Raw genomic sequence first — 24628 nt, forward strand, 5'->3', positions numbered from 1 at the left:
ATATAGTAAGATCATTCAAATAAACGACTAAATTGTTCATTAGCAATTACCCAGCCTCAAGCTGGATTGTATCATAACTGGTGGTTGCCCGTTCCTTGAACTCCTGATGTTCCTGGCTTGGGTCCCGAGAACTAGCCACTCTCGGGCACGTATGTTCCAGGTAGGAGTGGCTCTCCTCCCTGGAACACATGCTATTAATTAAAAGCACTATCAGGCTTCAGGACATCGGAATGTATCCACCAGGATATGATCTTTAAGATTAATGAACTTTAGTCACGTCAGAGCTGCACATATAGGATTTTATACAGAAAGGCTTGTGTAATCCACTGGCACCAGTCCTTCTTTGTTTGGGACCCCTATAAAAAGTCTCCTAGTCCTGCCCGCTTTTGAGCTTCGCCCGCGGGAAGGACGCTTCGCCCGGGAACATCTTTTCCCAGTTCGAGCTGATTGAGGCTGACCGGGGCTCCCAGCCAACTTTGAGACTTGAGGTTCCCTCGAACTGGTGATGTATTCTCTTCCTTTACTAATTATTTTAGTGGGTATTGTGTTATTGCTTATTCTCATTTCTCTATGCTGCCTATGCAAAACTAGACTGTCCGTGCCTTGCTTACTAGTTTATTAGACATTCTACTATTTCAAAACTCTTGTATTATGCAAATAAAGTCTTATTCTTTTTTGTTGATTGTAGTACGAGGGTGTGTATTGTGCAAATAAAGTCTTATTCTTTTTTTGTTGATTGTAGTACGAGAGTGTCATTTATAGGAGCGAATCCGAATTTCAAATTACATACTAATACAGCCTGACAATTACATATTGGGCCAGGCTAATTCTGGCAGCAGATTCTAGTGCCTTGATGCTCGATTATGCAGCCAATTAAGTCATTTAGAATGGTGAGAAGTAGTCTGAGCAGATGTATCCAAACCTGCACAATAGCCTTTACCCTCTGGAGATCTGGATTCAATGCCACTGAATCCAGTGTTGTCATGCATCATGGAAAAGTGAGACTATATGCATTGCCAACTGGTGCAGCTTGGTCAAATCTGGTTGTGGAATGGCATACTGTCCTTGAATGGTATAGGTCTCTATTGGTGATCCCTCCAGGTGAGGGTTGAGGCACGTGGACTTGGAGTTGTGGGGAAAGCTTGTACTGTTGTTGCCTGTGCTGTATCTGTCTTGGCCACCTGCAAAGATGACTGTAGAGCTGGACACCCTTTGGGGGAGAGTGGGAGGGAGTCTCTAATGTGATCATGCAGATCTGTTTGACACACTGAATGATAGATTACAGGATGCCAACCATAGTGATGTCCCGCTCAGTTGAGTTTGGTAGCATATCCCCTGCCACCTGGACCTGAGCCCCTGTACTCTCTCTTATTTCCTTGATCTTGCATCATCATTTTCCAATGAGAGAGCCACACTGGCTAGCAGGGACCACAAACCTCTGGGTTACTGGGGGTTTACTGACAGCTGTACTATTGATCATAGAGCTGCTGATATCTTACTCTAGTTTGTCAATAATCATTGCAAAGGCTTTGAAGATGGTATTTCTGGGTTCAGCCAGAGTAATTATTCTCTCAGGACAACTCCCATCTGAGATGTTGATACATATACCACTCTCTTCATGCATCTTCTTGACTGATTCTCCTTTCTTTCCAATAATGCTTCCAAGTTCCTTTCCATGTATAAGTAGCCTGATGGTGAGGCTGACATTTAATCCACCTTCAATTACACTGGTGTCCATGCTGAGCAGTGTTCTGGGGGTTTGGACTTTGTAAAGTGGTCAAATCTTTGGTCACTGGTGGTAGTGGAAGCCAAAATCTTTGGGTTTGAGGAAAGGAAAGGGAAAAGAGGGAGTGGGGGGGGAGGGAAGGGCAGGAGGCCGGGAATGGAACAAGATAGAGGTGTGCAGGAAGGCAAGGGGGCACCCACAGGTGGGTGGAGGAGAAAGGGTGGAAAAGGACCCTGGGAGGGTGGAGGTTGCTAGAGGTTGGGAGGGTAGGGCCTAGGCTGCTCCAGCTGCTGCCTTTGCTGGTCTGGGAGGGGGATGGGGAACAGAGGCCAGCTTTCAACCCCATGCACTCTCTGACCCCAGAAGCACTAACTGTCCCCTCTTACTTGATTTTTGAAGTCATCTTTTTGCCCTTTCATGGCCTGAGACAAATTCACATTGTTTTTTCCTTGGAGGCTTTGGATGTAGGAGCTTTGACTTTGATGTCTTCTTCTGAGTATGTGCTTTGATCTTCCTTGTCACCATAGTAACTTTATATAACCAGTTTTTTTTTCTGTTGTTTGCTCATTTTTCTAGTCTGTTTCTTGACTTTCATAAAGTGGAGCTCTGCTTCCAGGGTTTAATGTGAACTGTTCAAAGCTTTCCTGGGTGTTTTGTAGCTACTTTCAGAGATACTTCTAGGGACTTCTAAGTTTTCATTTCTTCCAAGGTGGTATGATTCACAGAGAGGTATTTAGTACTCTCCAGGCCTGTTCTCTGGTCTGTGAGTGACCACAACCACTCTTTTCTGCCCTGGAATTGTGATAGGAATTCCTGCATGACTTTAGCCTAAACGCCTTGGTGTGCTAATGCTGCTCCTTACCCTGAGACTGCCACCCATTACTGCAACATAAATCCGAGTAGGGGCAAAGCAACTGAGCCCTTCTCCTAGTGCTAACAAAGAGACCCCTGTAATCTTCTAATCACTTGTTTGACCCTCTTACAGTAAATGGGCTGAGATCGCTGGAAACAGCCCCCAACAACCAAGGATTGCTGCTAGTTTACTGGGGTCCGGTTTCTGTTGGTGCAGCTCCACTCTCATTCTGCTGTGACTGACGTTCCCTACCAGCCTTCTAAGTTGTCTTTGTCTGGAAAATTATTTCACCCTGTCCTTTTGTGGGTTCTACCACTCCACGAATTGTGTTGTGGCATTATTTAAAGGTGTTCTGAGGCGTTTCAGGGAGAGCTCAGGTGAGTCACTGCCTTTTCTCTGCCTTCCTGCCTCCACCTCTGCATTTTTCTCTATGAAATCAAATATCTTACTCGTGCTATTTGAAACATCTCATTAATCCCATTTGAGCTATAGATCCTAACTTTTCTGAGCTTACTTTCCATATTTGGAAAACAATAGTATCATTAAGATCCTTTTCAGATATTAGATTCCATAACATGCGCAAAAACTTATTTTGTAAAATATGCACAATTATGGGGGCAATTTAGCCTTTTGAAAAAGTAGCTCTTAGATGTATAGATCTATGTAAAAAAAATTTTCCCAATTTAATCTCAACACATCATTTCATTTTCTATCTTCTTCTCCACTGGTCTGGTGGTTGAGTGGAGATTCTTTACTAAAGAATGAAATGATGTCATTTTAATTTGAATTTCAACACATATGTGCCTTTTATTTTTAAATAAGAACCATGTAATCTAATTGTTTCTTAAAGGAAGAAGACAACACATAGGTATAGATCTGGAACAGCGTGTGTGAAAAACATCTGAAAAAATTAAGGTTTCTGGACAGATGTTATAAGAGTCTTGCGGTAAAAGCTATCAACATTAAAATCCCAATTCTAATTTACTTTACATCAGGCATTTGAATTTATTATCTTCAGGCCATATGTTCCAAGAGAATCTTGCTTCTATGTTCATGAATCAGTTGACAATGAACAGTTAACTTCTACCAATTCTGAAAGGTGAAGTTGGATAAGCTTAGTTAATAGGAGAATAGCTGTAACTCCTAATCCAACTGAAGAAAAAAAAGTATAGCATATGCTATAAACTGGTAAAAATGGCTTTTAAAAAGTTACATTTTCTCCACGTTTCCATTAAAACTCTATTTTCAGAGGTTTATAACTTGGTTGTAAAAATCATTATAAACTAAAACTTAACATGTAAGATCTAAGGGGATTTTACTTTACTGGATCTGTTTAAAAAAGAGAGAGAGAAAAAAAAAAGGAAGGGAAATAATTAGATGGTTTCAGATGCTTTGGAGGCCTTTATACCTTAGCAGCACATTTGGATTCTAATTGTTTTTAAATGAAATTCTTTATGCCACATGGACTATTGGTTATGGCTCATTTCAATACCATAATGAACTATACTGACATAACAGTCATGATCTCAAAGAGCTTTTTTACAATATATGTTGCAAAGAATAGTTATCTCTGCAAATGAAGAAACTGGGGCACTGGCAAGGTACATGGTTTTTTCAAAGTGCTAAGAAAATGTTTGGAACACTTTCCAGATCTTTGGTCTCCTACTCTAGCAAACAGCCTAAAGCAGGCCTGCACAAACAGTGACCCACAAAAGAACTTTGGGTTTCCCTCAAAAAATATAGAGAAAAAGATCCTCTATATTTTTCATAAGATACCTGAAATCCTTTGGCTTACCCAAATGGCCCATGGGCCATAATGGGCCCACAGGAAACAGGTTGTGCAGGCCTAGTCTACAGGGTATTTTCAGATGCTGGTTTTATATTTGAATGGCCTTGGAATTTCAGTGAGTATTTACAGACACAGTACCTAGAAACTGAAACTGTCTGTATAATCACTCAAATAAACTGTAGTTTTTAAAGCTGAGTAATTAGGTTATAGATGACTGCTCTGCCCACCTTGATGAGTTTCCAAATCATGAGACCAATTTTTCTCCTTCATAGATCTGTCTCATTGAAAAAGATCCTTTCTTTGATTCAAGTGCCAAGCCCCTTTGAGGAACAGCTAGACTGGCTAATTTAGCTAACAAAAGGATTATGAAGATGTATGTTATATTTCCCAATTGAGTACTACTTTTGAGGGAATCATTTTGGTTTATTGCTCATTAGGGACGTAGAGGTGTTTTCCAGTTCCTTGCTACCAAATAAGAGTTAATCTATCAACACTTTGGTATGTATAGGGTAAAGGGAGTACTGAAAAGCAGAAATTCTCTGGACAGGGGCATTCAAAACCCATGACATCCTGGTCCCAATCTAGCATTCCAGCTTTACCCATTACTCCTCATCAACTCTATCATCCCCACGAATGGCTTACTACAAATGGCTATGGCCACTGTCTTGCTCTATCTTTTACTCTTATGACTTTGACAGTGCCTGGGATGTACTCTCTTCCTTAGAATCACAAATTTCTTTTGAAGGTCAGTTCAAGTTCCATCTTCTACTTGATGCTTCAACAGCACCTTGATTTTTTTTAATACACATTTTGTGTATACCTATAATAGTGACCCCTCAGAGGCTATTTTTCTCTCAATCCTGTCAGTGGTCTGTGTCCTCCAAGGCAAACTGACTACTGTTTTCCTCAGGATCCTAGATAATCCTAAGAAACTAAATGTCTTTAATTGTTCTCAGGAGAAAACAAAGGTATACTTATGCTTCTTTCTGAATATTAGGTAGAAATCTCACTTTTTTTTTCAGTAGAGGTGTTTAATAAAATGGTATAACCACCACAACAACAAAAAGTTAGTAACAAGTAGTCTCCTTAAAAGTCCAAAACATGCATTCCTATAAAGATATACATGATCCATGAGGAGAATGGATATAAAATAACAGTCAATGGCAATGAGGTTCACATTTAGCACATATATGGAGCAGAGGAGATAACTCCCAATCACTAAAAACCCTTTCTTGAATTCAAAGCTCATATTCTTCCCTAATGCAAGGAAACATGCTATTTGAACCTGGTTTCTCTTTCTAAAGGTTATCTTCTATATCTAACTATTCATGTGTTTGTTCTGGGTTTGTCTTTCTCTATTGATTGAAGAATGTATTTCTTTTGATAGTATGGGCCTTGTGAGGAGGAGGTGATTCCCTTTCAGAAGTTTAATCAGAACTAGAATTCTCTTAATTGGAACTCTTGTGCAAATAGACTGCTTCATCACCTGGTTGAGCTCATCACTGCACAAACTACCTTAATATACACTCTGGAACTACTCTCATAACTTCTAATTACACTAAGATATTGGGAGTGGCTTTTCTAGTAATATAGCTCTTACATCTCCAGGGGATATACTCTCCTCGCACGATTATCAATTGACATCATTAGTCAGTCTGTCTTAATTAGTTTTTATAAGAGGAAATTTTACTAAGGTAAAACAAAATATTCTCCCTCAAAATCTTTGACACATTCTCCTACCAGTACATATAGTATCCAGACGAAAGTGGCTTCAAGCTTAGAGAGTACATGTGGTTTAGGAGTAACAGCTCTAAAAAGATTTAGAAAGCATATTTGCCTTTATTTAATTCTGAAGTTGTTCTCCTTAGGTATGTTACAGTTTTCTGTTGGTCTCTTCTTACAGCTTTGAATGTAAATTTCTTCATTACATCTCATCTCTCTTGACTTCAGTAACATTTGAGTAACTGCTGCTATTTCAAATATAATGCTAAATGCCTGTGAAGAAGCCCAAGTCCTCACTTTCTTTGAAATTCAAGAAATCCTCTTCTGAACAAGAATTGGGAGATTATGGAGAGTAAGAGGTTAGCTGAGCCCCTCCCCTGTCTTCACTGCAATTTCCTCCCCACCCAAAAATTCTTTTCTAAGGGTTTTGGCAAAATAATCTCTCCTAGTTCCATACTCCATCAAATCCAAGATTTCAAACTAGCTGCTTTGTTTTATCCCATTGATCAATTATCTCAAACAATTAAAACAGATTTGCTGTCACATTTCTAGAATGCTGATGAATAATTTTTTTTTTTCGCATAGATCTGCAACTACTTTGAAACTTATATTCTTTAAGAGTTGTACAAGGGGGCAGCTAGGTGGCATAGTTAGTAAAGCGCCGGCCCCAGAGTTGGGAGGAACTGAGTTTGGTTCAGGCCTCAGACACTAAACACACACACACACACACACACACACACACACAAAAACTAGATGTGTAACCTTGGGCAAGTAATTTAACCCCAATTGCCCTCCAAAAGAAAAAAAAAAGAGTTGTACCAGGGTGCTAAGATGTTAAGTAAATTGCTTAGGTTTCCAGAGTCAGTATTTCTCAAAAATGGCACTTGAACATCTTCCTGATGTTAAGTTCACTTCTTTCTACTATTCCACACTTTTTTCTCTGTGTAAATCTGAAAATAGGCAATTATGGAAACAAAATTATGGAGTTTTAAATATTGAATAATAAAATTTATTCAACTAAATATTTTCAAATTTCATCAGAATGAAACAAGATAAAATTTGGTAAACAAACAAACAAGCAAACAAACATCCATTTATATGAATATATTGCTATTCTTAGATCCTTTGACCCTACTACAATAAGCATCAGATGAAACATGATGGCCATTTACTCAACCTCTGTGTGCATTTACATAATCTGATGTATATATAGGAAGCAAAACATATACAGAAGAAAGAACATAAGTTGGTCATGCCTTCAGATTAGTACTCATATCATATGCACTCCTACTAGTGTAATTCTCTTGAACCATAACATTTCCTGGACTATATTATTCCCTTCATTAAACTCCCATGCTTCTGGCCTTTATTAGACTTTATGTATGCCTGACTCATATTTGTTGAGTCGAGTTGAATTGAATTGATTCTTTGATCATTCCTTAACACAGTCTATGACCTTGCTGTGGAAGGCTTCATCTCCAGAGCCTTACCATGCTCCCACTCTTGGAATGACATTATCAGACTTTTTTTTTTTCCCAAACAAAAATAAGAAAGATCTCATGATAATATCGGTTTGCCTATAATATGATCCTCTGATATGGACCCCAAAAGTAGTTAATATGGATGATCTAATTCATTCATTTATATCATCATTCAAATGAGTTGATCTTTCAAATTCCTATTGACAGATCCTAAGCAAACAACATTTTGAGTAAACAGTAGATAATAATTTTCAGCCATGTCCAGGGAAGTTGTGCCCATGTATACAGAAGAATAAATTATAAAATATACTATATAAGAGAACATGAGATAGGCTGTGCAGACAATAACTTTTGGATCTAGGCTAAAGATGAGCTAAAGTTGGGAAGAGAGAAGGGAGAGGGACAAATGTGTATTTAGCGTGGACTTGCCAAGGGAAACTAGTTAGTGCAACGGATAGAGTGCCAATCCTGAAATCAAGAAGACTCATCTTTCTAAGTTTAAATCTGGCCTCAAAAACTTAACTAACTGTGTGACCCTGGACTATTCACTTAACCCTCTTTACCTCAGATTCTTCATTTGCAAAATGACCTGGAGAAGAAAATGGCAAACCACTATAATATTTTTGCCAAGAATATCCCAAATGGAGTCACAAAGAGTTGAACATGACAACAAAAAAAAATAAACAACAATAAAAAAAATTCCAGGCATTGTACTAAGCATTTTACAAATATTATGCTGTTTGAAAATGTTGAATGGTTTCCTAAACACCAAATGAAATGTGCAATTCCACAGCTTTGTAGGAAGTCTACCACCCCCGGCAACTTTGGTGATGATGTTGAAGATCCAAAGAATAAAGTCAGATGGACTACAGAGGCTCAGGATCTCATGTGCTTAAACATTAGAATGGCTCATTTTTTTAAATCTCTATTTTTGAAATGATTTTTACAGCCTCCCCCTCCCCCACCAGCTATAGAGAGTCTCTACCCCAATTATATAATTTCATTATAAACTCCTTTGTTTCAGCATTATTTGAGGGACTATGATGTAGAATTTTAAAAATGTATACAGAGATTGTTTTTTTTTTCTCACAAGCATGGCATAGTACTCTCTTCTTTCTCTTCCAAGAATCTGCCTGATTCAGGTGCTGGGTCATTTCAACTCAATAAGTGGCTAGAGATAATGGAGGGTGAAAGGTGTTCAGGAATTTGGGTAAAGGAAAGGTCATAGGATTTAGAGTTGGAAGGTATCTCAGAAATCATCTAGTCTAATTCCCTCCAATTGTAGAAGAGAAAACAGGAGCTCAGAGATATAAAGAAACTTGTTCAATGTTACTCGGATGGTAATTAGGAGAAATGGGCTTCAAACCTCAATCTTTTGCCTCTGAATCTATGATAATTCAATTTTATGTGCTGCATTCAGATTATATATGGTCTTTTAATGTGCTCCCCCCTTTTTGGCCCTTTTCACCATCTGTAAACACACCCTAAATAAGCAGTGTTTCTTGCTCCACAACTTGCCCCTTGGCCATGAACAGCTGTAATAGTAATGGAATATAAAGGTCCCCCTGTACTGGCTTGGTTTTCAAATTGATTGTATTTAAACCCAGAGCTTGTGAATCCCACTTGTGAGATGGACTTGTTGAAGTGAAAAGAGAGGGCTGAACTGGGAGGAGCTGGTGACATAAATTTAGAGAGACACAAGAAAAGAGAGAGGCAGAAGAACTTTTTTGGAAGCAGCATTTTGGAGGCAGAGAGAGACTGAGAGGATTGCTGAGAGCCACTTTGAATTGCCCAGGACTTTTGAGAGCTGCCACCCACAGCTGCCAAGGACTGAGGAGACATGGCTGTTATGCTGGTACTTTTTCTGTCTGTTTTGATGTTGTTTTGCCAGATTTGTCCACTGGTGAAAGACAGTCCTGCTGTTGCAGAGGTCTTGGAACATTGCTGTTGCTTCAGAGCTCCAGAGACTGTTCTGCAGACAGAGAGTGAATTCTGTCCACTGGTGAAGGACAGTGCTGTTGTTGCCGAGGTCTTGGAACCTTGCTGTTGGTTCAGAAGCCCTGAAGAAGGATTTTCTTGTTGTATGTTTACAGAAATCCTGGAAGGGGGGTTTGCTAATGTTTTCAGGGGTCCTAGGACTGTTCTGCAGATAGAGAATGAATTAATGAAGACACTGACAATGTATCTTGAGACCTTGCTAAGCTTTGTCTCTCCAGGAACAAAGATTGCTGAGAACTTGTCAAGATGAAGAACAGACCTCCATTTGGGTAATAAATGCTGTGCTTAAACTTGTTGTAACTGTGGGGTAGATTCAATTGTGATCCAAGGGTGGGGAACTTTTGACCTTTTTGTGTTCTGTAATTGAACAAATGAATGTACTTTACTTATGATTGGAAACTAATCTCCATCTGAGAAGAGGGGCTTTGTGATGGACTAAATGAATGTAATGTCCAGGGGTGGGGTAGTACTTGATTAAATCACCCTTGGTAAATGCTGTATTTTGAATTATGCTATATGTTGATTCTCTCTGTTCTTAATTTGTCACTGAATAAAATGGAGAGCACCTATGCTGGTATTTTGAACGTTGGGAAGTTGCCTTTGCTTGGCATTATAACATCCTAAGGTATCCCTACCCAGAATACCTAGCATTGGGTCACTTCTCAGTCATCCCTGGATGTGTGTCCCTTGACTGGGTAATAAGTGATAAAGCTGCCCGTTCACACCAATCCTCATTGCAATGCTCTACTTTTGACTAGAAAGTGCTCTGCTCTGTTCTTGGGAATTTCTCTAGTCCTGGTATACAGAAGAAAAGACTCTGGGAAGACATGAAAGGAGCTGGTAATCTCCATTATATCCCTCTCACCAGCCTGCTACTCTCCAAACTTCATGGAATTTCTCCTTGAGTGAAATCAAAGACTCTCTCTTAGTTGGGCTAAGTTAGCTTGATCCCAATGGGAGTACTCCTTTGTTCTATATAGTCTGGTTTATGTTTTCTCATGTATACCTTCTCTAATTTATCTTATTATGATTTGGATAAACGGTTTTTCTTTGGTAAGTGCTATTCACTATATGCGTTCATTGTGGAAGTGGCATTTGGTGGGAAAGTGATCAAGCCTTGGATCTGAAGTTTGGGGCCCTCCTTTCCACCAATGAGGAAACAACAAGTTAAATTGAACCTGATTATATCTCTTACACTAATAATATTCATGATATCAGATAGATATAATTCTAGCCTAGTACCCCGTCTTGGAGAAAAACAAAGTGGCCTCAGGTCCCAATTTCTTGCTCCTCCTCCTGGCAGGAAGTACACCTCCCTTGGGGAGGGGTGGAGGGAGAAGAGACTGGAGATATCTATTCTTTTCCCCTTCAAGACACAAAGTAACCTCCCCATGCTATTGGTGGTGTGCAATGGGGAAGTTATCTTACACTGGCATTCTAGGTTATATACTAAAACCTATTAATATGTCTTTTCCCCAAATACACTCACCAACAAAATTAAAAACAAATAAAAACCCTTAAATTATCTCTGAAGTGCTAGTACAAGCAGCCTTAATCCCAGCACATCAATTTTAATTTCAGACAGGAACGACAAATATAGTCTATGTATCAACTAATTCTTGACATTCAAAGAACCTTAATTTCAAATCATTTAAGTTTTTCAATACTATGTAATTTCTCTGACCTGCTCTTGGTCACACCCAGTAAGATAACCTAAAACTCCTAAACTTAATAAAGGTATAAATATTTATTTTCATATCATGCTAGCATATATAAGAAAGAAATAGTATTAAAATAGCAAAAGATTTAATCAGAAGAGAGAAAAATAAATATAAATAGGAAATAATCTTGGGGGTGGCTAGGTGGTGCAGTGAATACAGCACCGGCCAGGGAATCAGGCAGACCTGAGTTCAAATCTGGCCTTAGACACTTAACACTTGCTAGTCATGTGACCTTGGGCAAGTCACTTAACCCCAATTGCCCTGCCATCCCCCCTCCAAAAAGCAAAAAAAAAAAAAAATTAAAAAATAAATAATCTCAGTCTACTCCCCAGTGATTAGTGTCTCTCCCATTGCCCCAAGAATATTTTATATTTTGATTCCCTCAAAGATCTGGACTCAAGTAGGAAAGACATTAGTTTAATTTCTCCCTTTTATCAGAGAGAAAGGTTTGAAGTTCTTAGTATAGCCATCCTGCCTGAACACTACTCCTGCAAATAAGTGAAGTCTATCTACCTTAATCTTTATTTGGTATTTCCATTTCAGTTTGCTTTCATACTGATTCACCTCATGAACTATTTCCCACTTACCCTAAAGCTGATGTCTCTTTATTACCTTACGTTTATTTTCCCTTCTCTGCAGTCATAATCTTGGAGACAACACCTTTACTGTTCCAGGATTCTAAGCAATCTGCTTACCTAAATTACAATGGAACTGTGAGCACCTGGTCTCCCAGGGAAAATGGGATATTTTGAAGAAAAAATTGGCTTTGCTCATGTTCCATATACCTGCGTCTTGGCATGACTTTGGGGTCATGAATAGAATAGAGACTCACTATCACTTGGTGAGAGAAGAGAAGAGTCTTTGTCATCAATTGGGAAGTTTGTAGAAAACATTGGTTTATTACAATAAACTAATTTGTTAAATAGTAGTTTGTGACTGATTTCTTCAAGATCATAAATTTTCCCCTGAGATTAAAAAAAATGCTAAAAGTTGCCCCAAAGTACTCAAGAAATTAATATTTTATGCTGGAAAGGCTCAATGCATAGTTATGTTACTAAATAACCAAACAGAGCCCTGTAAATATCTTCACTCATTTAGAAGCGCTGCTCAACAATGGAAAATATCTAATTCTGAAACCAGGGGTGGGGGTGGGGAGGAAAGTCTATGCATTGAACTTTTAATCAATGACAAAGAAAGTCAAAAATAATTTCATAAGTTCCTTACAAAAAAAAAAATCAATGCTTCTGTCACTCTCCAAAATCTGTGAGATTTCCTTCTTTCCTTCCTATTTAATTTTCCTTATTTTCTGCCTTAAAGGATTAATGATTCAATGATTTGAAGATGGAAGAGGCATAAGAGTCCATGAAGCCCAAGCTCCTCATTTTGGAGATCAGGTTAAGTGACTCTCCCAGGGTCTTGCAGTTAGTAATTGTCTGAAGTCATATTTGAACTAAGGTTGACCAAACTCCCAATTTCAACATTATCTCTATTTAGTGACTTAGCTGGTTTTAATCTGGGGACTGTAAAAATCTGAATGGAGACGGTAAAATGAGCATTTCTCATTAAGAAGAGCACATTCCTAATGATCTTGTTAGGGAGGACTAAATAGAATTGCTTCTGAATCATATTTCCATTAGACTTTCTAGGACTAACTCCAGCTACTTCTATGTAGCACCAAATCAAATGAAAATTTGGGAAGTATCTGACAATCTGCTGAAGGGAAACATCAAACAAGAATCCTGAAGATGAACCAGACAAGTCATGAATCCATCAATATAGTCCATCCTGTTCTCTTCTATGTGTCCCACTTCTTTTGTACTTTAAGGAAAAACATTGAAAACTCTAGATTATCATCTGTGTTTCCTTTTGTTTGTAATGAAGATTCAATAAAGAATCAATCGTAAGGAAAAGAAATGCAATGTTTGGGTAAAACAGAATGTGCCATTTCTGGAGAAATTGTCTTTTTTCTTTCTTGTCTGTTATTTTTTGTTTCTTACATCTGTTCTTTTGTACAATAAAAACCAGTTATCATAGCAACTGGCAAATCACATGGTCTTTGTACTATCTTCAGAGTACAAAACTCCTTGTTTAAGAAACATCCTGTTCTCCATTTCTTTGAATGCCTATAATACTGTGGTTTACAGAGAAAATATTTTTACAATCATTGCATTACATGAGTATGCAATCTTTACTGTTTAAGTATTTTCCCAAGAAATAATTCTATGTCAATTGAGCAATTCATTTCCACAATAGCATTGATGAAAAATGTAAGTAACAACTATTTTAAAGTTGGGACCACTTAAAGAAAGACAACAGTAATGCTTGGGATATAATGCCTGGCAACTGATATCCCCATCCATTAAGAAAATGATAATTATTGATCATTTGTCTTATGTTTGTTATTTGTCTCTTCAAGTGGTGTGCTATTAGATGTTTAATAACAAGCTCTCAAAAATGGTCACATGGTACTATGTTTACTCTTCATTATTAAACTTTTCCCTATCATTTTCTAAGCCCTAGACAATAAAAAATAATAATAATCCTTGGTTTGTAGCATTTGGCGATTTCCAATGTATAAATGCTCACACAGAAAATTTAGCAATTCTATCTCAGGCAATTGTACATGCTGGACCCGGAACAATCTTGCACTTTTCCCTATATTGATTCTATATTTATTGACATTAAGTCCATTTCCAGTATGAATTTCACCACCAGAAACCCAACAGTAGTTGCTTCACCCAAATTCATGTACATGCTCCAACCTTAACTTTGTAAAGACATTTTTTAGGATAAGATATTAATCCAATTTCTCTTGAAACATCAGTACAGTTTAATATTTGACTTAACAGTGAAAATAAGATTAAGAGAATCATACCATTGAGTCTAAAGAAACTATTGTTATTGTAATCAGTATTAATTTCTTTAGATTAAATAACACCCTCAAAGCCCAATTTATTTTCCATGGCATTAGATGACAGGAGGGGAAAAGGACTGTATTTAAACTCCTTGGTTGTCAGGAGCTATACATGTACTGCAAATATTGATGACACCTAGAATCCAAGGTTATACTTGCACTCACAAAAAGCCCTGGTTTGGGGCTCAGTCATACTGGGTTGATTTTGCGGTGGGACAGACTTAACCTCAAATGAGGGGGGTGTCATTTTTATTGTACACTGTGACTCAGAGGCAGAATATTTTTTAAAAAATGCTTATGTTCAGCTTATATATCAGGGATCTCTAAAAGGTGAAGACCCAAGGATCTCTTCTAGAATCAATTGTTCAACCAATGAATGAGCAATTTTAGAGACAGAACCAAGATGTTGGAATGCAGGGACATATTTTTCTCTCATTCACCCAGCATATTACATCCACAAAATCATAGAAAAAATATGTCAGAACAAGTTCTAATAAATAAAGCCAAGAAAAAGCCAGAATGAGCAATTTTTCTACTACAGATCAGTTTAGGAAGAGAGACACAGAAGTCTGTACACATTTGGTTGGAACCTGGCCAGGAGGGCAGAATGGAAACAGTGGTAGTGGGTTCATTTGGGTGTTCTAGTGCCCAGAGATGGAAAAAAAGCCAAGATAGAGTACTAGGGCAAAAATAGATCCCAAGGGTCTCCTAAATTAGTTCTGATTGCAAGAATGCATGCCTTCTGGCAGCTGTCTTACCTTTCCTAGATCAGGGTCACAGATTACAAAGCAGCAATCTTGAGTGGAAAGGTTTGAATGCCTAGCTGTGTACTGAGCAAGGAACAAGTTCTAGAAACTTAGTTGTGAGACCCTCAGGCCAGGAGCAGAGTGGTAATACAGTTTTTAACATTTAGCCCAATACATAAGCTATTATAGTGGTGGTGGTGGTTTGTCCTTTATTTTTGAAGAGGACCAATGACATCAAAGGGTTATGTTTTAACTCACAGATGAACTGGATTTAGGTGAGGCTAACTTGTCAGTCTCACTTTCTCTTTCAGAGTTATCAAAGTCAAGTGGCAAGACAAAAGTCAAAATAACTAGTGATGGACCTGGATGTAGTGGATGACCTCAGTGTCTTCAAGGTCTGACCAAGCCCTAAATGTTCCACAGTGCCTGCTTCAGCCCATTCATGGCTGTTGGAACAAATTGTTCTCATCTACTTATTCTACCAGGAAAAACCTTCATATATTTGGGGCAGATACCTCCCTAACTCACCAATGGATTTGAAGTCTGTTGATTTCCCTCGACCTGTTTAGCCTGTCAACCGAAATGGATTTCCTGGGACATGGCCACCAAACATGCTATAGCTTCTTGTAGCCACAGTGAAATTGGAGTGCCAGGTAAATACCAAAGGTTGATAATCAGCCCTAAAAAGGGTTTGACAAGCTCTCATGCCAGAGGTGCTTATCCTCCCTGAACACCCCATTCACCCCATAAGCATGTAACAGAATAGCTAGAACAGGAGACCAAGGCCAAAGAGGATATAACATTTCAGTTGCTATGAACCCAAAGAATTTTTCAGCAGGCCGATCGATAGTGATTGAGTCTAGCAGCAGTTTAGGAAAACTCAACCACAAACAACCTAACAGACCTAAGGAACTTACACAGCTCTGACCAGGAGGTCAGTGAGCAGAATTCTCTGTAGACAACCACTTTGAAAGCACTGAAAACTTACACACTCCCAGAGTTGTGCCACAAAGCAGCAGAAAAATAAAAAAGGACAAAAAGATCAAGTTAGAAATCCCCAACCCCAACCTTGTCAAGTGAATAGAATGCAACCTAAACATAATGTCCAAAGTCAAGAAGAAGGCTGGAAGAATGAGCAAACCAAGAAAGAACACCATCACTATACAATACAATGTATTTTTTTTAATTTACAATAAATTGTAAAGCCAATCACAAGCAGCTGTCCTGAGGACAGCTGCTGTGAATAACTTTAAGGTTCTGATCACCTGGCACTCTATCCATTATATTACCTACTTGCCCCATGATATAAAATAAACCCATATAAATCATCAACATTTCTAAATATTACCAAAAACAAACAAACAAAGATAAAACAGAAGCAAGAAAATCAAGAGGTAGAAACAGAAATTTCATTTAAAATATCTGCAGGCAATATGAAATATTTGGGAGTCCACACAGCCTACTTTCTTCCATTATACATCTTGCCATCACCATTTTCAATGCTGAAGGCTTTGATTCATTAAACCAGTGATACAAGTTTTGTAAACATCCACCATTTGTATGAGAATATGTGTAAAAAACTATTAGTAAAAGGAGAAAAGGGGAAAAAATCATTGTAAAAAGTATATGTTTTTAAAACGCCAAAGATAACCTTTTAAAAATGCTATTTTGTGCTAGGATTAAATCATATAATTCATACTTGAAAATGTTACATTGTTAGGTTGAATGGTTCTTCAGGGAATTCTAACTCTGGATGTCATAAATTTTTTCCTCCTTCATTCAAAAATTTCTCAAATATCAATATCATGAAACTTAAATAAATAACAGCATTATTTAGTTGTAGAGGTGAGTGATCATTAGTAATACTTAGTCCATCATGGTTTCAGGTCGATATGATTTTTAAGTAATTCTTTTTAATCCATGCTTGGTCAGAACCATGGTATCACTGTGCTGATATTCTCAGAAATATATGATGAATAAGTGACTGTCAAATAAAGAAAAATGATTGGAAAAATGAGGAAATTGTAAAGGTTGTAAATCACTCTGCTGTTATATGGATAGAGAGACCAATCATTAAAAACACATCCATCACTTGGCAGACTTTTGTAAAAATGGGATTTGATGATATAAAAAGCCTTAAGCATTGTACTGTCAGTGTTCTATGAAAATCATCTGTGAAAGTCAGTCTAAGGACCAAAGCTGACACATTCCTTAAGATTCACACTGAACCATAATTGCCTCTTTTTCTCAATAATTAAACAAAAATATTGGTTTTATCTTCCATCATGGTAGAACCTGCCATAGCTTGCACTCAGTTGGCATAAATATTGGTAATCTATGGTCACCTTCATGCCATGATGAGGTATTGGATCATGATTTCTATGTCAGTTTCAGAAATAGCTCTAGAGACAGTGTCTGTAGCCTGTTTAAATAAAGCTAAAGTTATATCAGAAAACTAGGCACCTGAGAAAGATTTGTAAGGCTTTGTCAATCCATGAAGCTAATAAAAATATAAATAAAGAGGATTTCCATACTCAGTTCTGTGTCCAATCAATCAATAAGTATATATGCCTCAATATTTGCCAGATGTTGTAATAAGTACTGGGGATAGAAAGAGACATAAAACAAACATACAACATCAGCAAAAGTCCATAAAGAAACTCACATACTAATGGTGAGATGATATGAAAATAAATGGGTACATATAAAACGCACACATTACAAGGAAGTTAACTTTAGAAAAAAATAGTTGTATTGTAATATGGACTCAACAGACCTCTTTTAGAAGGTGGCACTTGAAGTGAAACTTGAAGGGGGTCAGTGTTATTAAGAGATGAAGCAGAAAAGGGATGATCAAGGTCACAACATTTAATGAACTTGTGCTTGCTCTGCACTGGGGAATAGGCCTATTGCCCCAACATGAAGATAAGGAAATGTTCTTGAAATTCCCAATAAAATCATCCCTCAAATCACTGGTCAGTTTAGCATTCACTGCCAATTCCTTGGCTGATTCTTGGACATAAACGTGTTCATCCCAGAGGTATTATCTGCTTTCCTGAGAAGGACCCTTTCCCTCTCCCTGTCCAGGTTATAATCTCTCTATATCCTTCCCTATTACATTGTATATGTTTTGCCTCTTTGTGAGTCTGACGTTTGCCCCTTACTCATATGATGGTGGTGTCAATATACCACTAAATAAGCCTCTGGCAATGATTTTTGGAGTTTTGTTTTCCTGAAAGGATCAAACTAAATGTCTTAGCTGGGCATCAGACCAAGTCTGGACCATCAGTACCTACCTTTAGCTCATGAGTCATTGATTAAAGTTAGCATTATATTTCTTGGCAGCTGTATCTCCATGGACAGGATAGAATTTGCAACTTCGCTGCCATCCTCTGTCTTCTCTGTAGAAAGCAAAGGTCAGTTCACTGAACCCTGTGCTTAAGCAGGATAGAAGTTCTTTCCCCATAGGTCCATGAATCATGGGACCACCAGTAGCCTCACCTTTGCTGGTCAGACTTCTTGGCTTCACCAAAGAGAGTAAGGGTTGAAATTCACCATGACTCAGTGACAGGGAGTTCTCTTCAATAGTCCCTTAGATCTATGAATCCCTGGGTTAGAATCAGGACTCCTGGGTCCAATGTTTGTAATCCATTAGAAGAGAGTTCCTTCCCTTTTATTATCAAATTGTACTATTTGTCCAATTGCACAAATCAACTTGTACTATTATCAGAACAGGGAGTGAGGGATAAATTCCTCCCAAGAGCAGTTTCTACTCAATGGCTTGACCAAACCTGAATCATAATTTCCAGAACTGTAATTATCAATTAAGGTTGTGGACCTCTCTGGACTGAGCTCACCAGAGGACTGACAGTTCTTTAAAACTTAGGTACAATAGGCAGAAATGGTCACTTCAGCCAATAATATTGTTTTCTTTCTTGAGTCAACTGAATAGGTTCTCATATTGTAGAAAGATGGCAGGATGCACACCATTTTTAAAAATATACACTTTAAACCTCATTGAGTCTGTTGACTGAGGTGAGAGAGAATCTTCACATTTATACTTGTAAATGAAATCATAAGGTATAAATAAATTTTATCTAAATGGAAGCATGTCTCATGGGCTTTTCTTAGAAATATAATTAAAAGAATTGGTAGAGTTGTTTTCATCATGGTACCCGGAAGTTTAAAGAAATATTTTTTCAGGGGATGCCTTACATTGCTCATGATAAAGAGACAGACTTCCATGAAGATAAATGAAATCAATTTCTTTAACTCCAAATCCACTTATTCTTCCCCCTATATATTATATTGCTTTTCTAACATACAGGAAATAACTAGGTATTGATGTAGCAGTCATGTCAAGATCAGTTAACTGTAGCCAGTCAAATCATCAACTGCTTAGAACAATGCCAAAATCAATTCTAAATTAGAAGGAAAAAAACACAGGACACAAAATGAAATTATAGCACACCAACCCAATATACTTAGATAAGCTATAAAATTTTAAAAGAGCAAAATGGATAAAATTAAAAACATGGATTCTGACTTTTTAGAGGTTTGTTTTAGTTTGATATTTTTATTATTCAAGTAATGAATATTGTAAAAATAAATTCATCATTTTCAATAGCCTCCTACTTCACTGAACACATAAAAACAAAATAGAAATTTTTCAATACATGGTCTGGAAAACAAATTCCCACATAAGCCATATCTCAAAAGTTATATATTGTTCTCTGTTTTAAGTTTGTACCCTCTTTGTAAGAATGTGAATGGAATGTTTCATCTGATTCTTTTGTACTGATGGTTTCTTAGTACATTATTCAGAGTTCCAAAGTTTTTCACAATTTTTTTTCTATCATTGTAGAGTTTGCTCTGCTGTATCTTGACATTTCCTCATTAAAAATACTGCCAATTTTCCTTGAAAATATCCATTTCATCATCTCTCATAGTCTAATAATATTCCATTAGATTCACATACTACAATTTATTTAGTCATTCCTCACTAGGAGGATATATCCCTTTAGTTCCCAACAACAGAGTTATTATAAAGATTGTTCTATCTATAGATATTTTCCTTTTTCATCCTTTTGGAGAATAGGCATAGTAGTGATGTCATTGGTTCAAAGGATATGATTAGTTTGAATAACCTTTTGGAGAATTAAAAATTGCTTTTTGGAGTGTTTGGACCAACTCACAGCTTCACCTACAATTCATTAGTGTACTTCCTCCCCCCCCCACCCCCACCCCATGGTCCTTCCAGAATTTGTCTTTTTCCTTTTTTGTCATCTTTGCCAGTATAATAATTGTGAAGTGGAAACAAAGTGGCTTTAATTTGCATTTAATTACTAGTGATTTAGATAATTTATTCATGTGATTGTTGATGTCTTGTATTTCTTCCTTTAGAAACTCTCTGTTGATGTTTTTTGACCATTCATGTATTGGAGAATGGGTCTCAATCTTACAAGTTTGAATCTTTTCTATTTTATATAACTTGAAAATGAGAACTTTGTTACAGAAATTCATTGCAAATATCTTCTCTACTTCCGTGTTTCCTTCCAACTTTCCTACATTAAATTTCTTTGCAGAAAAAGTTTTGAGTTTTAAATAATCAAAATTGTCCATTTAACTTGTGAAATCTGCTTTAACACTTATTCAGTAATTCCCCTAACTATAAACCCCCAAATTAATTTCTCCCATTCTCTTCTAATTTGGTTGAGACCTTTTTTTTATATCTCAGTGATGTATCTATATGGAGCTTTTTGTATACTGTGTGAAGGTTTACTCTAAATCCAACTTCTGTCAATTGCTGTCTATTTTACCCAGAAGTATTTATTTTTAATCAAATAAGGTATCCATCCCCCGGAAACTGGAGTCCTTGGATTTATCAGCACTTATTACTATATGTTTGCTTCTGTATGTCATATACCTATTTTGCTACACTGATTGACTTACCTATTTTGAGGCCTGTATCAAATTGTTTTAATGATTATTACTGTATAGTAGAATTTGATATCTATTATTGATTGAAAACCTTCCTTTCCACTTCTTTTGTTCATTATCACCCTTGAGATTTTTGACATCCTGTTTCTACAAAAGGATTTTGTTATGATTTTTCTAGCTTTTTAAAGAATTGTTTAAAAGATTTTTGTTGACTTAACACTTGATAAGTAAATAGATTTAGGGAGTGTAGTCTATTTTATTATATTAGCTTAACCTACCCATACCAATTAATGTTCTGCAATTATTTAATTCTATCTTTATGCAAAGAGTGGTCTATAATAAGGTTCATATAGCCCCTTGTGAACCTGGACACATATATTCACAAGCAATGTATTGCTTCCATGGTCTTTTAAATTAATTTCTCTAATTATTCTTATAGTTAGTTTTGTTATTAGTTATAGTTTTGCGATAGAGTAATGTTGATTATTTATATGTATTTATGATATATTCTATAATTTTGATGAAGTTATTAATCATTTCAATTAAGGTATTATTTGAATATTTAGGGTTCTCTAAGTATACCAGCACATCATCTTCAAATCTTATGGAAGTAAGACTGATGCAAAACAGTTACAATAATGAAAAGACTAAAAGGGCCTGGAAATCACCAAAGTGGCAGAATAACTGTTTTCTTCATAACTCCCCATTCAAAAATAGCTCAAGGGGTGGCTAGGTAGCACAGTGAGTAACAGCACTGGCCCCAGTGTTGGGATGACCTGGGGATCGAATCCAGGCTAAGACACTTAGCACCACACCCAGAAACACCTGGCCGTTTAACCTTGAGCAAGTTACTTAACCCCAATTGCTTTAAAAAAAATAGCTCAAAAGAAGTACACACACACACACACAATCTATAAAAATACTAAAAGTTCAATTCAGAAGATGACAAAATAATGGAATAAAATGAAAAGTATCTTAAAAAAAACTTTGAAAATATAAATACTTATGACATGATTCTGGGAGTGCAGGAACCTCAATAACCAGAGTCCCTGGAAAGCAGTCTGGAATGAATTCACAAACTCAAGCATTCCCTAAGTCAAGGTGGCAAAGATGTATTGTTATGCTATACACTGGGCAAGAGTTCTTAGGGAGCTGAAACCTTAGAAGGGTATAGTTAAAGTTTATATAGGATATTCTATAGCATAACAAGTGCCAAATATACTAAGTAGGTGCTTCAGAGCATGATTAGGGAGTGGTTAGTTCTTAAAGAAAATATATTTTTAACATCTACTGTGCAGGTGTATTGCCCAGAATTCACCAGAAAATAGCCCAATGGGGGGCTGCCTGGAGGTGTGGTTTTAGGCTTGAAACATCACTAAATCAGCCAGCAATTAAAGCTGACCAAGCTGCCACTCGTCAATGTCATGTTTGACAATATGGATGTTAGGAGTTTAGTATGTTCCAAGCCTAAGGCATACATTAGGATATATAATGAGCTAGGGAGTATACATGTGACTGAGTCTAGGATGAATACAATAGCTATAACCCAGTGCATAGCTGCTTCAGCCAGTACACAGCTGGGGCAAACCAAATTCTATAGGTGCAGCTAGCTACTGTGTCAGGAAGAGAGATAAGTATTTTGCTAGTGCATGCTACCCTTGAGCTAGAGAGAAACTGCCTGAGACGTTGTTTTGCAGCTAGGGAGAAATATGATTTTGGAATTGGGGTTCAAGCCCAGGCACTCAAGCACCCCATCATTTAGATCTTCTTCTCAACCTTCTGTTACCTATCCACATTATGTGTCATACAAAGCCATCATAAGAAATTGCAAAGTTTGGGTTTCAGGGTTTCAAAACTAGAAGCAAAAAAGAAAAAGTCAATTGGAGAGGAATAGTTAAATAAAATGTGTTAAATTCAAAATGAAATATTACTTGGCTATAGAAAATAGTGCATTTAATTCAAACAAACTTTTGATAACTCTTGCAGAATGGAGTAAGCTGAGGAAAATTATATATATTCAGAATCAATTTAAAAGAAAAGAGCTGCAAAATGAATGTGAACACTATTTATGATGGTCAGTCTTGTCCAGGGAAAAGAGGTGAGGAAATACACATTTCTTTATTGCTGGAGGGATGCAGAACTATGGGTGAGAAGTGTTATTTAAGTACTCAGATAAAAGAGATGTGTTGAGTGTGTCTTTGGTGTATATGTGTGTGTGTGTGTGTGTGTATGTATCTTGTACAAGTTTCAAATACACATAAGTACTAAGTGGGAATAGAACAGGAGGAAAAGAAAATGCGTAATTATTTAAGACCAAAAGTATTTCATGAAAATGTATAGGAAAGAAAGTAACAATTAAACCTTACCCACATATACCCAGAACACATTCTCCCATAATATATGTCAGTGAAATGAGTAGACAGGCATCCGAAAGAGAAACAGAGGTACATAGTCAAAGAATATGTATGGATAAGGTGTACATCTTGAGAAACACCCATATAGTTAAGTCATATCAGTAAAAGCATGAACAAATAGAAAGCATATTCATGGAGGGACGACTCATACCTTTGATTCTATTTTCTACTAATGGTTATTAAAATCACCACTATTTTTATTAATGGCATTATAAATGTTTCTGATGAGCTTGCTCCCTGTTGGCCTCATAACATTTTCTAGATACTGCATATAGTCCTTCTTCATAATGCCGGCCACTGCTTGTCTAGACAGGAGGTTTCTGCTAGTGTTTAGACGGACTTTATTCATGTGGACCCTGCTCAGCCTGATAATGATACTGTTCTTTGCTTCTACCTTCTGGTCAATTGAAATCCTTGTCTATATCTTTCTCAAGTAAAGATCATGAACTCCCATGTTTTTAATTTAAACCCCATAGGCTTTTTCTTATTATAGATCTTTTAGGGAGGAAAGAAAGGCCAAAAGTCCTTTCCTGAGACCAGCAAAATATAAATAAATAAAATTTATTTTTACCCTATTCTATTTCCTTAAAGAATTTTGGTTATGAACATTATCATATCTTCAGGAAGAGATTATTGACCCCAGATACCAACCACTTTAGGACAAAGAGCAGGGTCTTCACCACTAGTTAAGGTCCTGTATTTTTTTTTCTTCAGCCTAAATTTCCTTTATGTTGACCTTGGGATCTCCATTAACAATCTCACTATAGTAGTTTAGCATGTGTATTTCAAATACAACCACTCCTCCATTTTAATCTCTGAAGACTAGAGCATGAGTCAGGTATTGATATATGAGTAATGCTTAATGAGATTCCCCATTTATCAAACTGGAAATCTTGTCTGAACTCACAGGTAAACAAGTAGATGACTAAGAGAGGGTATGGGAAGGGTACTTAGCCAAGCAAAGTAAAAGGAGGAAAACTTATTGTTTCCTGTCTCCCACTTACCTGCCTTCCTGGCTTTTTCATATTCAGATACTGACAGCCTCAGGGGCTTTGTGCCACTGTTTACACTAATTTATATTGTTATGTCCAATGTTTGCTTCTAAGGAGAGGTAGGGGAACTTTACCTAAACAAGTGGAAATAAATACAGGAAGGAAATGCTGAAATTCCCAAAGGTAACATGTAGGGTCAAGACTCACCAAACGCACATAATTTGAATTTTGGGGAAAAGTACTAAAGTTTGGAGCACTGGGCTCAAAACCTATCCATTAGTTCTACTTAAAAAACACACACAAACATGCCTGTTCTCATGAATGACAATTCT

General features: G+C 37.1%; 1 pseudogene; it reads right to left on the minus strand.

Moving 5' to 3' along the window:
- Nucleotides 1-655: 655 nt before the first annotated feature.
- LOC138144015 (poly(rC)-binding protein 2 pseudogene) lies at nucleotides 656-12643 on the minus strand (annotated as a pseudogene).
- Nucleotides 12644-24628: the final 11985 nt, after the last annotated feature.

The sequence above is a fragment of the Petaurus breviceps genome, unplaced genomic scaffold (assembly GCF_028583685.1).
Source record: "Petaurus breviceps papuanus isolate PSGF00001 unplaced genomic scaffold, PetGlider_PUasm1.0 90683, whole genome shotgun sequence".
Classification (NCBI taxonomy): Eukaryota; Metazoa; Chordata; class Mammalia; order Diprotodontia; family Petauridae; genus Petaurus; species Petaurus breviceps.